The sequence below is a fragment of the Pholcus phalangioides genome, unplaced genomic scaffold (assembly GCF_987345545.1).
Source record: "Pholcus phalangioides strain wild (caught in Gottingen) unplaced genomic scaffold, Ppha-v1.0 ptg000007l_1, whole genome shotgun sequence".
Lineage (NCBI taxonomy): Eukaryota > Metazoa > Arthropoda > Arachnida > Araneae > Pholcidae > Pholcus > Pholcus phalangioides.
Window position 1 is genome coordinate 36,461,236 of NW_028301600.1, and position 18,259 is coordinate 36,479,494.

Sequence of the window (18,259 nt, forward strand, 5' to 3'; positions counted from 1 at the left end):
ATACAGCGCATGGGTATTATAGCTACCGTTCGGTTGTTAGAATACCAACACAACAATGGCGGTGTATGATCCTTCACGGAAACTGAAAATTGTAATAATTGTAAATTCATAGTGAAAATGTACGGTATTGAAACTTGCAAATTTTGGAGAATGGTGATTAAAGGTAGGCTTATAAGATAAAATTTAATTTACATTTCCCACTAGATTAGCATGTGAATAACTGAAATATATCAGAGACCTAAACTTTTTGTGTAATTGAACCTAAAAATAAATGATCAGCCATTATTTGGGATTCCTTTGCATTCGTGTCCGTAATATGAGATAAACGTTAATTTATTGATAAGGTTTCCGCGGTCATTGTAAATTGTAAGAGAAATTTCCGGGGCAAAATGTCATAGTCGGTATGAGTTCATGAAGGTGAACCTCCTGATGATGGCAACCGCTGGTGTTGGGAAAATGTTGAGAAAAATTAAATCACACACATATCGATGACAGCATTTTGCTTCAAAAAATACTCTTCCCGCAAAAGGTAAATGTTTGAAATCTCAAATCTCAATTATGTTTTATAAAGTCTGCTAGAAATTGTATTTTAACGAATTTAAAGTGTAAATTAATGATAATAACGTTCTATAGTTTGTGTTGCAATTTTTTTTTCGTAAGGAACTTGCGATGGGACTCAATTTCTACGAAATAAAATGTTTTTCTCACTTTTCCTTTTATTCACTTTTTCCTTCTTCATTTCAATTTTGGTTTGATCCCTTCTAATTTTTTTTCCGAATTTAGCATCTCACAATAGCAACCCCACATTTTTAAGTACGTCTTCTATAAAACTGTAGTCTGCTGTACCTCTTCTATATACCATGTAGTTCTTATTCACTACCCACCATGTTTAGCCATCGGAGTTCTGCTCTTTGGTCAGTTCAATGAATAACATTTTTGGACAGTTCTGAAGGGCGTATTCTGGCTAACAAAAACTAAAGATGATTGAAGACTTTTACAAGATGGATTAGAGCTGATTGCTGCCATTTTTCAAGAGAGCCAGTTCTGAATTTACCCTTCCGTTACAAAGAGTTTGAAGTAAGATGTTCTGAGTGAGTATAAATTTATTGAATACAGACTGCATGTACTTCAATATATATGCATGATTCCGGTCTATCAAATGTTAAAATAAGTTTGGTTATCGAATAAATAGAAAAATTACTGAAATTTCATTTTAATGCAGGAAATTATACAGGAAACTATTACATCTTGTCTATAGTAAACTTTGAAACAGAGGAAATAGTTTCAATAGTTTTAATAATTTTAGCTGATGCTGATGTATTTTGAGTTCAAGATATTAGAAATACACATAAAAACTTCACAACTGGATGTTTCAGCTGTGCTTTGAGATTTAGCACGTAGACACGTTTTAGTGACAAAATTTTGCGCTTGTTTTTTTTGCCGTGTTTCTTCTCAACATTTCAAATTTACTGAAGTATATTTATAGTAATTTAATAATAACCAATTTTTTTCAAACATGCTGTGCTGAGTAATGTAGAATACTATATAAGACCCATAGTATCATTATTACCTGAGTTGGGCTGGAATCTCTTCAAGATGGAAAGTTTAGTAAGATAGAAGAGGAAAGTTCTAGAAATAATTTATTTTCTGTTATTTGTGGACAAACCTTTTGACTGTTTTGGGGCAAAATAGGAAGATTACATTTTTGACTCTTGTAAATAGACTATGACACCTCTGCATCATCAACTACAATGTTTACTTTTCATTGTCATAAACTAATTAAATCTTGTTTTTGATCAATTCCAATTATTTTTCTTCGATTTGAACCCCCATTCTATACAGTCCCATGAAAATGATATTTTTAAATGCCTTTTTTTCTTAGTTATAACATTTATTTTTAAATACGACACAATGGCAACCGATGTGTCAATGCAAAGACAAGAAATCGAATTTTATAGAAATACACGTTTCAGGTTTCTGTATTGTTTCCAATTGGAATAATTGAAAAAATAAAAGTGGTATTCCATATCACGCGAATGTATTTATGGTTTCTATTTAAGTCAATTTTACAATTATTTTTTCCGTTTATTCTTGTAGCATTATAATATTTATGATTTTGCTATCAAGCCATTTAAACTTTACGTTATGTATCTGGAAAATTATTATTAAACATCCATTGCTGAGAATTCTTCGTCTTTCCGAATCTTTCTATAAGACAGATTGTGAAAACCCGACCGAAAGATGGTTCGATGCAGGTGTTCCCAATCCCGCCAAAGGTTTCCTTTGCCTTACAGGGAGCTCAAGTACTCGAGTAAGTATTTGGCTTTCCAGAACGTGGCAAACAAAGTGGAATATAGGATCCCAAAAACGTGTTGGCTCTCGAGTCAGTCAACGCCGAAGAAGACATCTTTCCCACTTTCTATGAAGCGTGGCCATTATTAATGTACGGTTTGGCAACGATGTACGCGAAGCCGTTACGGTAGGAAAATCTATTATGATTCCTCCTCGCCCTTTTGCTCTTTTAGACAGCCATGTTATTGGCGAAATGACGTATTCAGTAACAGAAACGTTTTTATCACCTATTAGGTCATTCTTTTTTGGCTTTCTATTAAGCACGTTCTTCACAGCTGCTAAAAATATTACTCTCTATATCACTCTTTTTCTATTTACACGCATATACTGTATATCCGTAGGTGTTTGAATCCAGCAGTATGTAGCCAATTTTTAGAACGTAATTGTGAGAAATCTCGTTATTTTTTAGTAGTATTTGTGTCGTCTTTTCATTATACCGTAAAATGCATTGTATACAATGGATCCAAATTAAAAAAGAACGGGGTATAAATGAATTTCTGATTATCGATGAGTCTCCTTAGCTTTTTTAAGGAGTCGTTGCTCGTACAACAAATATACAAATAGAAATTCAAATTGAAACGACATAACAGACAAAATGTAACCCAAAGTGGCTGAAAAAAGGTGGCCATAACAAATATGGATGCCAAATATTACTGAAATGCATCAACCCCTAAATATGAGCAATTATTTTGAAAAAAAAAACTAATACACACTAAAATAAAATGAATAAAAACTAATGGTTATATAGAAAAATAAAATACACTGCGCATTGAAAATTATGGGTGTATTATTTAAGTGTGGGTAGCTTCTCTATATTCATAAACATCGTATTTCTTTTTAAGGTAACTGACTACGTGCAAGTACTTTTTATTTACAAGCTGTGGTTTTACAAAGCGCGCGGTTTTAATCTTAATAATTTATAAAACAAAGAAATCTAGTAAAACTTCTGAGATGTTTTATATTATGGTCTCAAAATTAATTTATTTTCAGCACTTACGACAGGCATGGTACACTGAAAACTATGGCATATATTCGAGCAGTTTTGATAATGATTGTTTTTGTGACTGCTATCTGTGCAGTCTTGTAAGATACACGGATTATTCTTTTATATGACAATTTTCGTGAAACCAAGTGAATTTTGACAAAAAAAAAAATTGTTCAAGTGGCTGTAAAATATTAAATTCTAAACATTATGTAAGCCAAGATTCTCGTTCATGCACAGCTAATGTCATCTGGAACGCTGTTGAGAAAGAGTTCACAATAATATCTTACATAGTTTTCTTTCAAAATTTAGTTTCGCGTGGAATAAAGCTGTTTTTATTTATTGCACACACGAGAATAAAACAGTTTTGGATTTTGTGTTATATATTCTTGAAATAAACTTACAAAATCATTTTCGACAATTTAAAAAATAATTCGCCATTTGAACGTAATCAGTTGCCTGAAAAATATCATTTCTGGTAGAATTCACGACTCTCGGGTTAAGCTATTCCATTTATTCGCACCGCGTTGCAGAAAATTTCCCTGCAACACCATAACCTACTTACTAATAGTGTGTCTCTCAATTGAACTTGTAGTTCACTCATAGTCCATCCTAAACATTCCATTGAAAATTTTATTACCTTCAATCATATTCCCCCCGACACCTGCGTTCATCCAATGCAAACACGTTCAAATATGATGAAGTCTAATTAAAGATGTAATAAATATCATTAATTCTTATTTTCCAGGGTTGAATATTGTTGTTGAAGTAATTTGGATGCTACAACTCATCCACTTGCTGTGCCGTTAGCTTTGGCCGTTTTCGTGAATATTTAGGCTTCATTTCTGTGCATGTGCGTGTTTACTGGCGAGATTAAGTTTCAGTTGGTTATCTCCGTAGCGTTTAGGTGAACACGCTGCTAAGTTTAATCGGTATGCAAATGCGTCCCGTTGAAATGCAAGCAAACTCACTGAAACAAGTGAACTTAAACAAACGAGCAGAAGATTCCCGTACACAGGAATAATAACTTGAGAGCTCATTTCGGAACTTCATTTATGCATCTATATGAATGCTAAGTTTTAGTTTTAGGGCCTTATATGATCCCAAATGATTACAGACCGGTAGAGAAGAATTTATTTTCCTTATATGAATGCGGGGAGAATTACTAGTACTGTATGTGTGTATTACTAATAATGCCTTTTGGAACATTTGTGAAGAAAATTTTATTTCTAAAATGTGTCAGTGTGGTGATTGCCAAAACTATTATTCACTTACAGGTTTTGTCCACCATGCTCACTTTATGGATTCATTCCAGCTTGAGGATGTTCCAGGGTTATTCAATGTGAAAATGCATTTGAAACGTGGTGAAAACCAAGCCAAACCTGACTATCTAGTGACCCACGATAATTTTTTACCTGTTACTCAATTAAACAACAATTTGTTTTGGGGGTCGAGTGATGAATCTATAAATTTTGAGCAAATTTGTGTTCGAAATAGATTTTGATGCAGATTCTATTACTTATTATGCATGAAAAACAGGCATTTGACGGCATATCTTCGTTCCGTAAGAACATCAAAGCAAATAACATTATATTTTAAAGATTAAATTATAATAAAGCAAGTTTATGTATCACTTATAGATCTTATTTTGTTTTGTTTTTTTCGAATCATGAAAATATGACTAATTATCTTTTAGTTTCCGAGACTATTTATTATGATCACATCCATACTATCGTTATTTATTGAAAATTACCGGGAATAATGTCATTGAAATTTTTTAATGCTGTGAGAAATCTCTTGTTTCATACAGGGTGGTTATAAATAAACTGACACTACTCAGACGTATGTAGCGCCCATTCTGATGGAGCTGTTTTGATAAAACTTCGTATGTAGGATAGCTGAACCATAGGGAAAAGAAATATTTAATAAAAAATAGAAAGATTTTTACCACCGGGTGAAAAAGTAGCATTTTTTAACCGCACTCCCACAATAACATGGTCTAAATAGGTCGGAGCAATATCAGTTTAATTTTGCTGACACTACTTCGACCTATGTCGCGCCCATTGTTGTGGGCGTACTTTATTGAAATTTGGTACATACGTTACTTGGACCATGGGAAAACTACGACTGTGACAAAAAGCGCCACTTTTTCACCTGGTGGCCAAAAACAGAATTTTTATTATTTTTAATAAATTTTTATTTTCCCCATAGTCCATACATCCTATAATACCAAGTCTTATCAAAATACCTACATCAAAATTAATTGTCCCCTACATACGTAGCGACAATTTATTTATTGTCGGTTTATTTATATCCGCCCTGTATCTTATGTAATGATAATCAGCAGAAAAATCATCTTGCATTATCAAAAAAAAAAAGAAAATACCGAAAATTTGTTACAATACTTAGCCTATTATTTATAACTTTAATTCGAATAAAACAATACTCTAATTAACTTATATTTTTATATAAAATATTCATTATAAATACCTAATAAAAACATCGAATAATAAATTTCTTTCCCTGCTTCGTTTTATTTGGTATTAACGAAGTAATTGCAATTATAAATACCCAGTGTGTTTTATACTTATAATAAAATATATTTATTATTAACAAAAATAAGGCCATGTACGAAATATGTCTTAAGAAATGACACAGAATATTTTGGAAAAAGAAATGAAAGCAACAAAATATACACTATAAATATATAGACCTTGAAAAATTCCTTTCCTTTAAAATATAATTATCTTTCCTTTCTCAAAGTATGCAATTTATTTTTTAACGAAGCGATTATATACGATTACGCAATGTATTACAATATTTAAAATACATGAAATTATCAAAAGTATTTGTATAAAATTACAATATTTAAAAATTTGGTGTTATCAATCCCTGACGATATATTTTGATATTACATACAGGGTGCATAGCAAACAGGGGAGTAAGTGAGTTGCCATTTTACTGGCGGACCGTTGATTCTAGAGGTATACTTCTAATTAGAAACAGTTTTAAAATAACATGTGGTACTCAGATATGTCATTCATTTTTCAAGGGGTTTGTATAGTTATCAAAATTTAAAAAAAAACATACTTTTACAGTTATACAATATAGTGTCCCAGTGTGCTCCAAAACCCAATTAAAAAGTTGTTGCTTTGTCTTCTCTGATTCCAACAAAAAAGATTCCATGTTCCTAATATTGACTGAGATATTTGAATTTGAAAAACGGAGGAAATTTTGCAACAAAAAAAACGCAGTTAAATGCTGATTAAAAAAAAAATTATTTAAGTTATTTTTTAAGTTAGATTCATACCTCTGCGACGAACGGTTGATGAGATAAAGGCCAAATTAGGACTTAGTAGGCATCCTGTATAATTCGCACTAAGATAATGCGATGTGTTTTGAACAGTGTATCATCAGCGAATCACGCGCAATACAAATACGGTAGTGTGATAAGTCTGCTTATAAAAAAATATAAATTATATTTTAAGAGGAATATTTTTTAAAATTTATGTTTGGATGTGTAGCATTTCAAAGACCTGATACATACTCTCCAACCGTTACCCATAAATTATAATGAATATTTGGTCATAAGAAATTGAAATGCTCCAGGTATTTGACATTTTTGACAAAAATTGAAGCGTTATCTTTCTGTCGATTTGAATAAAAGATAGTCTGTTACGTACCTAATAAACGCGTTCATTTAGTACTTTCTTAATGACTCCCATTTTCTTGCTTTTTTTTTTCATTTCTTGTCATTCAAAGAATTCTTCTCACTAGATACGACGTCGGAATAGTTACAAAATACGTGAACGAATATATTCTTCTTCAAGTTTCCATTTCTCTGCAAAGGAATTTTTTTTTTCGTATTTCCCCATCGTTTACTCTTTTTTTCGTACTCTTGGCATACATTCTGTATTTTTTCTTTCATGGTAGCCGTATCTCGCTTTTCCCAGTGATGAGTTGTTGTTAGAAACTTTGCTTCTTCTGTTGGAATTTCGGAAGAAGGAGCAAATGTGGCGGAAAGACATTGTCTCTTCCTAGCAGGACCATGAAATTATTGTTCCTAGCGTGCTTTTAGCTGGATGGCAGAAGGAGTTTTTTAGTCTTTTTGCTCAACCCAACATATTTATTACTCTTGAAATTCAGCTTTTTCTCTTACGTTTACAGTAGGCATACCATTACCAGGTAAAGGGAACTCTTGTTTTTGTCCATATACATACACAAACGCCATGATGTTGGTTTTGAAAAAAAGAACTAGCAAACCGTGTCCTAATTTACAGTGGTCTAGATAAAATTTATCAAGTTCTCGCAACCGAAAAATTTTGCTTACTGAGCACTTTTCCACTCGTTCGTTTTGATTCTACGAGATTTAATTGATATTTAAACCAGTTTAATTGAGGTTTAAGATTTTTTTATTACAGTATATACCTAGAACTCTAATTTTTACGGCATGTGGCTAAGATGATTCAGGTAAATTATTTGTAACTATTTAGTTTTTTTTCATGGTGTTATAAATATTTTTTCAGCATTTACTTCGCTGTAGTTTTCTAATACGGACCATTTGAATTACTTCCATTAGCAATGAAGTTGTATGCTCAGATTGATGAAAAATCTTTTTTGGAAAATGTTCAAGTGTGATCAAGGTAAACTTTAAGAAATGCGTTTAAAACTGTATTAAAAGCCTGACATATTTAAATACTGTCATAAAGAGAGACAGATTATATGTATATTGATATTCGCTGCATGACACGTCTATTTTATTTAACATAATTAAAAGGGAATAAATGTTATATTAATCGCTTAGAGCAGGGATGCCAAACTCAATTGGACCCGGGTCATTTGTTTCAAATGACCCGGCTGGGTTCAAATCTTTCGACTGGGTTGCCAATTATTAAAAGTTAGAAATAAATTCTCTCAATAAATAATCAAAAATCAGTTAGTTTAGTAACCAAATATCTGTTAATTTGTAACTAAAATTAATTATAAACATAAAAACTGTTCAATTATAATCAAAGTTGATTTTTAGATGAATTATAAATAAACCATACATTTTTTTTTTTAATTTTCCCTACCCACAAAGATATTCATATTGATTTAACCGTTGAGACAGAAAAATAATTGAACAAATGCAAGTTGCTCCTAATACTTGCCAGTGTAGCACTCATGTATTAATACCTGACCTTTCTTTTTGGTTATTTAAGTCATTAAATTGTCCTGTAATATCATTTAAGAATGTCAAATCACACACCTGCGTCTCATCGTTAAGAAATAAAACATTTTAATCTTTCATTTCTAGGAACAGTTTTATCTGGTTTAAAGGAGAGAACAAAAATGCTTCTTAGAACTTTATGATACGACATAGCCAACGAATTTGTATGTGATGAAGTAGCCCCTCGAATTTGCTCTGCAAATCTTTTAAAAATTGCGGAAATAAGCTTGAGGCCTCTGGATCAGATGCAGTTCGAAGTGTTCGTCGCATTCTTCAGAACGCTTCTGCTTATTTTTAACTCTTTGCAGTAAATTACTTACTGATGAATGATACAATGGAAAGATTGCAATATAAGAATGTCTGAACACATTTCCTTCAATTTTGCTTTTAAGTCTTCAAGCAAAATTAATATATTTGCATGTTGTGCATAGGAAGTTGATTTTCTTTCTAAGAGCATAATTTGATTACATTTCACCACCACGTCAAGATATCTTACTCTGTTGTGATTTTGTGAATAGGAATATTTCTAAATATTCTTCAGTGATATCCATATTGCAATCGCAAATCAAAAGAAATAGTCATGAACGTCTTGAACCCCCAGATTTCATTGAGTGCTATTGAAAACACTGTATATTTGACGATATTATTTTCAACAGGTCACGCAGATTATCACCTATTGCTGTTATTTTTTTGACCGCAATACGTCTCAGTATAAAAATACCATGAAATACTTGCATAATATTTAAGACGAACATATATTTTGCAGAATTTATCATCAATCCCATAACCAAGGAACCGTCGCTAAAAAGGTTTGAAATGTTTGTGAATATGTATTGGCTCCTATATTGCCTACTCATTCTGTCTCAATTTTTGACGTAAATTCTTCCTTTTTTTCAATAAAAAAAAATGATTTGAAAGTTTTTTTTTTTATAATGAAAAAAAATATTTTTGGATCTTGAAGGGAAGTCGCGGGCTGCCAATAGTTCCTGCGGGCAGCATACGTTTCCCGGGTCGCCAGTTTAACATCCCTGGCTTAGGGGATCCAGTAAAAATGTTTTAATTTTTGAGGGTATTTATTACTTGGCATGGTATTTTAACGTAGAAGTATCATAGCTAGACGAAAGAAAAATGTTGAAATCTGGACCTTTTTTAAATCGCAAATAAATTTATTATATAAGCGAATGCGTAAAAAAAATACGTGCATGAATTTTTCACAAGTGAAATAAATAATAACGGTTTTTATTCCAGTATCACATATTTTCACAAGTTATTCAATGAGTTTCAACAATAGAAAGGATTCTGCCACATAGGTATAAAATATTTCGAAAGCATTCTCAAACTGATAAAATTTTCAATATCAAGCTCCAAGTCAGCATCTACCTTTGGCTGACGATGAAATTTTTAGCTATTCCTCTTCGGGCTATATACGGAATCTAAACACTCGAGTGAAATTTAAACTTACCGTAAAGATAAATAATAAATATAAATTTTTGAAGGAATGGAGTCTCTCGCTTCGACGTGAATAAAGTATTTCTCTTCTAAAAGATATTCTTAGATTTTCTTGCGCAGTTCCCAAAAGACAAAACAATCGAACGTTACTTACCCAGCGATTCGAATAGAACGAAAATGCGATAAGTTCGATGGTTCCATTTATCGTGTGGTGTGACTGTTGAAATTACGTTAACATCTCATAACAGTGATGGTCTCTAGCCAAAATATCTAAATTATCATTTTCAATATTTCCGAGGAAATTATTACTTTAGATTTTATGCAAGCGGCAGAGAGCCTGTTAATCAGCAAGGGACCCGCGGCATTGATGTGCGATCAGATAGCTTAATGTATGAAAAGCGAAAACCGGAGCATCGGACTTGGAGGTAGGACATTCCTCCATTTGATTAATCATGGGAATTTGCCAGCCTGTCGTTTGAACAAGACCAAGCTTTGATAATGCAAGTGTCAGAGCTGTCACTAGGATGGATGGTGTCTTCTAGAAGTAAGGCTTTGCCATACCTAGTGCCTCAAACTCAGAGAAGACTTAATATGTGATTTCAAGTTATGAGTGCTCGCAATATATGCGGAGCATTTTAGCGGAGATCTTGGAGAATCCCTGATTGTGATTCGGTTCATACATGGCACACTTATAGTAAGATTATAAAGTGGATCAAAAAGTTTACGTCAACGCAAAGTTTCATACGATCAAGTTCATGAGCAATTTGATCCGATAGCGAGTATTTGATCTCATTCAAAGATTGACTATCTCTTTTAATGAATAAATTCAATGAATGAATTTTCAATCAATTATATCAGCAATGACGATTCATTTTTATTAAAGAACAGGAATCATTCAACAATTTCGCAAATTCCGTATGTGTTTGATCTCATTCGCACATTTATGTTTGTATGATTTATCTGCCAAAAAGTACTCGCTTTGTTTTAAATATTATTAATATATTAATATTTCAAAATAGTATTTACTTCACTTTTTTTTTAAATGTTCTCTAAATGAGCTATTATTTGTATCATGGAACAAAAGTTTGTTTCTCCCTTCTAGAGAAATGCTACTAAAAATCATGTTATTTTAATTGATAATGACCATACAGATGTAAATTTAATTGAAAAGCAATACACCCCCCCCCCCCCTTCCTATACTATCGAATATCTCCATATTTTATATTCACATTAATCAAAAATGTTTAATATATGTTAAAAATTATTTTAATTTCAATCACTGTTGAAAGTATTTCGGTTTAATATCAGATGGTGAATATAAATGTTTAATCAATACGAAGCATTGATTATTGTTAAAATAATAAAAATAGAATAAGTTTTACTCTTGCTCCAAAAAGTGTTTTTTTTTTCTAAGCATTTTCATCACTTATTTATTTAAACAGTAGCTGATTGTTGATTTCATGTTTAAGATTAACAAAATTCAATTTGTAAACGTTGTCCCCATGTTGGAGTTAGAAAAATGTGGGTGGAATTAATTCAAAAACTTACTTATATTAAGTTGTACACTTCAGTGTAACACAACCATGCGACATTATTTTACAGAAATAATTGACAATATTATTAAAAAATAATATTATTTTGATTTAAAAGTAAAACGTTATCACAAAACATCGAAAGAAATATTGTAGACTATAAAGAATGTTTGAATGCTTGTTAGTAAAATAATATAATATTGATATATAGCTTCACTTCCATAATTTTTTATCCGTAATTCATTAATTCTTCCATCCGTTGAAAGACAAAGATTCATAGATAAGTTCGGCGATCATTTTCTTGTTTTATTATGTGATATTGTACATAAAACAACATTATTAATATTTGTGGTAATTGTTACAACAATTTATCACGAAATCATAAAAAACGCTCGGTATCTGTCGATATTGATGCTATTATTATTAGAGTACAGAAATAAAAAAAAATATTCTAGTTCACATGGTGATTCATCAAAGAATTTTCAATTATCCGAGTACGAATACAGATAATGCATATAAAGAACGATGATAAATAATCAGTAATAATAATTAGCGAAAAATAAAAGGATCGGACGCTTGATAAGAGGATACACGATATCAAAGTAAATCATTTTTCCGATCTTCCAGATAACGAAGCCGTCATATGTCAAGTCAGAAAATCAAAGCAGGAAAAATTACGTAATCTGTTAGCACATCGCACTAAAAATACCCAGAGATAGAGAAAAAAAGCCGTGGAAGAAAAAACAGAAAAAAAAAGAAGTATGAGGATCAGTATGACAAAGATTGATTGCCGACATAAAATCCAAGAACCGGACAGAAAGCATTTTCCCGTTCTGAGGAACACATACAACACACACATACGCCATGATAATAATAATATATATATAAAAGAAAATATTTCGTCGAGAAGAGAGATTGAAAAACGCGGTAGAGACACGGATTCCGGCAAAACCTTAGGAAAAAAGATTTGAGAAAATCGTCGAGGCCTTTTGTGCTTGTGAATAAACAGGAAAAAAATATAGTCGAGAGCCGTCAAACAAGCATCGAAAATAAGGTTTACGAGCTGTTTGTTCGCCACAGATGAAATATATCCCCATTCCTAAAAACCACATAAACTTGAAGAATTTTATATTAAACGGTTCACGCGTATGGAAATGCGATTTAAATCCGTGAATATATGCATGAAACTGATCTGAAAGAAAGATACGTTATTTCATTGTAACCCAAATAAGAACAGTAATTGGGTTCCACCGAGAGAGACAGGCAGCGGATGCTTATACTTCACAGTATAGCATAAAATAAGAAAAAAGGATTAAAGAAAATCATGAATGAAAAACAAATGGATTTTTCAATATTTATCGAAGTCACATAATTTAATCAAATAAAATTCGTTTCACATGAACAATAATTCACTGGATAATGTACAGTAACGACTGCCCCTATTTTGAATGTTTTGCGTTTTTATGATTTTTTAAACTGAAAATACAATGGTTACAACACAGAGAATTCCCAACGAGTTGGCTGAAAAAATGGCCATAATAAATATGGATGCCAAATGTAACTAAAGTACAGCGACTTGAAAATGACAATTATTACGAAAAAACTATTATGATAAAATATACTGCTATAAAAAATTATTGTCTTATCTATACGTATGGATAGCTTCTTGATTTATCCCAACAAGAACATCGTACTTTTTTCAAGGTAGAGACAGAATAAATAAATAATAAATATAGATTTTTCCTATTTTCATTGAATATAAACGTTAATTAATCTTTTTTAAATCCATATCTTCAAGATTAATTACAATTCTATATGTATCTTCAAAAACGATTGAAATTGTTATATTTGTGTGTAAAAAAATATGTAATTAAATCCGTAAGTTTTTTACTGCTTAGTTTCTAGTTGGATATCATAATAATTTAAAATGACAAATTGGATGGGTATGATAAAAATATGTTGAACATTTAATGCGAAGGAATTCTCCAATTCAACTCGTGCTCAATTATCGGACAATACACACGAAAATATCTCTTTTTAAAACCAGTTGGCTTCTAGCCAAACTGCGTTTTTATCAAGTCACGTGCTATTCATCTTGACGAATATAGAATTGCATTAAACACTAAATACTTATTTATTTTTTATTATCATCACACAAGTAACTTCAATTTTGACTCATTAATAGAAATTTCTTTACATTTATGTCACTTTTCTTTATATTTTCTTAATTTTGAAAGGTGAAAACGTATATAGAATTATAAAAATATAAATTGATATATCATCAAATATTCAATTTATTTGATAGATGATTCATTAGATAAAATTATGAAAATAATCACGATTTACTTATGAATAACAAATATAATAATTTGCCTTTGATAAAATTTTGAAATTAGCTTTCTCAAATACAATGGCTGACTAATAATTTTCGAAAATATAAATTAAGTAATGATAATGCGTAAAAATTTGATGCTACTTGTGCATCGGCAAAATAACAATAATTTTTTTACGCGAAACATAAAAACTACGAACTACATCACGTGATCAATGCAGCATGTGAATTGGAATAATTATTAAGAATATTTAAACAATACACTTCGGTATCATCGTTTAGTTTTATAAATAAAATTTTTCAAATCACATTGATATTTCTGTTACGAATAGAATAATTGAAATATTTCTCCTAAACATTCAACATAATAAAACATTTTTATATATTATGCATATAGAAAATGCCACATTTTTGCTAATAGTTATCATCATATTTATAACTGTATATTAATTTTTGTTTCGACGTACATTTTGTATACACTGTGCATGACACGATGTTTTACATAGCATGTAAATTCCAATTCATCATCACACAGGATTCGGAGAAGTTGAATTGAGTAATAAAAAAATCAGTTATGTATAGCAATGGACTTACCTCTGTAAGCGAAGTTTTAAGGAACTCCTCGAGCAAGCATTTCAGAAGTTTTCACACGTACAAGCTGTCTCATAAACTCACAAAAAAGAAACCAACGATGGACTATATATATAATTTCAAATTTCCACAAGACGAACAATTATACTTTTTTCATTCTCGTGAAAAATAATTATTTTTTATGTCCCTGTATCGTCTTGAATACACCGAGCAGCAGTGTTCTATAAACAGTTAATAATTTTAAACATTGATTTGTTGGAATATCAAAAAAATTTCGAAAAATTTATTTATATTTTTGAAGACTGTTGGAATTATTGGTCGTAACAATTCTATCCTGTAGGGTCTTTTCTTATTTGCAGCTTCAAAATTCAAGGAATAATATTTCTGTTGTGAACTCTCATTTCCGACGACTTTCTCTTGTTTAGTGGATAAGTGCAACTGCTTTGAGATATTTTTTTTTCCAAGTGACAATATGTGCTGCCTCTACCGGCAAAGCATGCAACGAGTCCTCGTCGAAAAATTCGGCTGAGCTTTCCTCATGTCAAGCTCACGGACACAACTGCGGCACGGTGAGCGCATGGCAGTTTTGATCAGCCACGTGGAGCAATCCACTGCCCTCAACGCGAAAGGGGGTGGCCGCCACACGCACCAGGATACTCTCTTTCTGCCTAGACTAGACTTGCTTTGATCACTCGCAAAGCGAAACTGCGTAATTTCATTGGATATCACGGCGTGAGTTTACTAGCATCACGTCATCTCATTTTAATCATGTTCATTAATCGAATTGAACAATGCAAAAATAATAATAACTAATAAATTGCATCGTTCATCAAAAATATTAATGAAAACTGAAGTTATAGTCTTTAAGATCGTATAAAACTGTTTTTAACCCACTAGGTCTCGTGTTTATTAGAATAGACATGAAAAATACATGGTAAAAAAAATTAATTATACACATTTTTTTTTCTCAATTTTTGGTATTCCAATACTTATTTTCTAGAAAAAGTTTATACCTTGTTAATGTCATTTCTTGAAGCTGCTGAAATTTTACATGTTCAAAGATTTACAAAATCACACCTAATTGGGAGATTTGGAAATGAAATTCAAATCAAAACTATTCAACTTCGCTAAGCAAGATTGTTTCTGTTTGCATATCTGTATGCCGGAGGCACAGGACACTATATCCATTTTCGTCGATATTGAGATAAAGCTATTAGTTTGCAGTACTTTTTTACATCACACATAGATATAGGAAGCCAAGTTCTATTTCATAAGTAACAGAAATATCCACTTTATAAAACAAGTGAGCTCCATAGAGCCATACTGAAATAAAAATTTTAAACGGCTCTCCTGTAAAATTTTTTTTTGTCACATAGTGCCCTTTACCTCCGACATCCAGATATAACAGTAAAATAAAAGCAAACAGTATATATTTCTCCTATAATTAACAATTTTATTTAATTAAAAATAAACTCTAATTTAATTGTTGTGTTGATGTTTTTGTTTCAAATAAAAATGTGCTAATAGCACCAATTTACACCAGTTTTCTGTAAAAATATACACCCCAGTTTCCAAAAAATTAGCAATAACCTGCTACTTACCACTAATATCGTGTGGGACCTCCTCTTTCTTTCATGACAGCAGATATTCTTCTAGGCATGGACTCTACAAGTTGATGAAATCGATCAAGAGGAATGAAACTCTGAATCATGCTCCCCTCAAACCAATCTGAGATAACTCCAGCGCCGTGGGAGGGTGCATTATCCTGCTGCAAATGACCATCATCATGAAACACTATGGACAAAAAACGGGCGCACGTGGTCAGCAACGATGTGGAGGTAGGCGCTGGTGTTGATGGATGTTTCCAATGGAAATAAGGGACAAATAGTATACCAAATAAATGCTCTCAGACCCTGATTCCGTCCCCACCCGCTTGAACAGTTATGACGTGGTATATCGGATTCATGGTTTTGTGCTGCTTGCGCTACACACGGATCCTGCCATCAACGTTATGGAGAAGAAATTTCGATTCGTCAGACCAAATACCCTTCTTCTATTCATCAGGTGTTCAATTTCGCCGTTCTCTAGCCCACAGAAGTCATCTCTTTCGGTTTTGCAGCGAATTCAAAGGAACTCTTTGTTGGTCACTGGCTATTAAAACAAATTCGTTTTAAGATCCGTATTTTAGAACGTACGGGAATGCTTTTTGATTATCCTGAGTTGTATTGCGCTGTAATTTGTTGCGTTGTAGCTCTTCTGTTACTGCACATGATGTGTGTCAGTCGCCTGGCTTCTCTTTCGTTCACAAGCGATTTCCGCCCACTATTCCGCTTCCTGCTCAAAGTTTTTTGGCTTAGCTGCCTTTCTTTGAAAACTCAAGATACTGTCGTACGAAAAAAACCAAGAAGATCAGCGGCTCCGGAGATACCGGAACCGCTCCTTCTGGCGTCCACAACCATGCCGCGTTCAAAGTCACTGAAATCTCTTGTCGCCATGAACAAGCAAATTGCAACGTTAGTAACTGGTGCTTCTGACCAGGAGAAAGCTTTTTATCGGCAAATCTAATTTATTACGTCAGCGCACGTGCTGCATGGACGAGTCAAAGTTTGAGTGGAGGATGTTCCTAATTTTTTGGCCACCGAGTGTAATTAAGCCAAAGACGTTTAAATCAAAAATACAAAAATATTTAAATTGTCAAAAATCAACATACTTTCATGAAATCTGTATTTTCTACTACATCAGTGGTTCCCACTTTTGAAGCGTGATCCCCTTCTGACCAAAGAACTTATCGGCGATCCCCCGCATAGGCTGACCATACGTCTCCGGAACATTTCAATTTTTACCAATCAAAGTGCTCTTTTTGCAACTCTTTTTCGGTTTTTATCATGCAATATATATACTTACATTCAACGATATTCATTTTTTTTTTAAATATATAAACATTTATTATGTTTCTTTATATGTATCTGGTGTTCTTTATGCAAGATGGAAGTGTAGCGAAGAGTGTGCTCCTTGATTTTCGTATACAGGGTGATTGAGAAAGACTCATCAGATTTCAAAATGGCCCCACACTTGAAATCGACCACAAAAATTTTTTTTCACAAAACGTAGACATTATTTCCCTTATAATTTATATATATTACTTATCATTCTGTGTTTATAATTTTTAAGAAATATACAATTTTGAAATTAGGTAATTCCTTTAGTCTCCCTGTATATGTATTATCTTCATATATTGATTACTGTACAAGTAGAATTTGATAAAATCATATTGTATGATGCATGGTAATCAGCTCAGCTGAGTAAATACATTTTTAGTTTTTCATATTTTTTAAATAAAAATGAATTTCTCGCAATCCTCTCTAGTTCATTGACGCAGCCTCTTCAGGGGATCGTGACCCACACTTTGGGAACAACTATTCTGGATGAAAACTTTAATTTCCTCACTCCAAGGAAATCGATGAAGAATCATTAAAATTGTTTTGTTTTTATTTGAAATACTTTGTTTTATTTTTTCATTTTTATATTGATTCAGCGATTTATTAAACTTTTGTGTACATTAATCATGTATTTATTGTAATAAATATTTTTTATTGATTGTTATTTAGTTGCGTTGAAACACTGATGAAAAAAAAAAAAAAAAATAGTTTTCTTTTCTTAAAAAATTTCAAATGAAGGAAAAGGTACATATGTGTGTGTGTGTGCATTTCAATATTATCAGCTGAATCATTTTATTCGTGTATTTGCGATATTTAGGGGCTGTCAACAAAACACGAACGTATTATATCGGTGTTTTCTAAGACATACATGTT

General features: G+C 32.0%; 1 protein-coding gene and 1 long non-coding RNA gene across 6 annotated transcripts in view; one reads left to right on the forward strand and one right to left on the reverse strand.

The window, feature by feature from the left end:
* LOC149085234 (leucine-rich repeat, immunoglobulin-like domain and transmembrane domain-containing protein 2) overlaps positions 1-14,992 on the reverse strand; it is a 131,154-nt gene extending 116,162 nt beyond the window's left edge. For all 3 annotated transcript variants that reach the window (XM_089233121.1, XM_089233122.1, XM_089233120.1), the window contains exon 1: positions 14,451-14,992. The gene's annotated coding sequence lies outside the window, so the exon portion shown is untranslated. The remainder of the gene's footprint in view (positions 1-14,450) is intronic.
* LOC149085235 (uncharacterized) overlaps positions 1-17,978 on the forward strand; it is a 72,864-nt gene extending 54,886 nt beyond the window's left edge. For 2 of the 3 annotated variants that reach the window (XR_016192825.1, XR_016192826.1), the window contains one exon: positions 17,814-17,978. This is a non-coding gene — a long non-coding RNA (uncharacterized LOC149085235). Of the gene's footprint in view, positions 1-4,611; positions 4,714-17,813 lie in introns of those variants that run through there. The other variant, XR_016192827.1, reaches the window with a different exon arrangement.
* Positions 17,979-18,259: the final 281 nt, after the last annotated feature.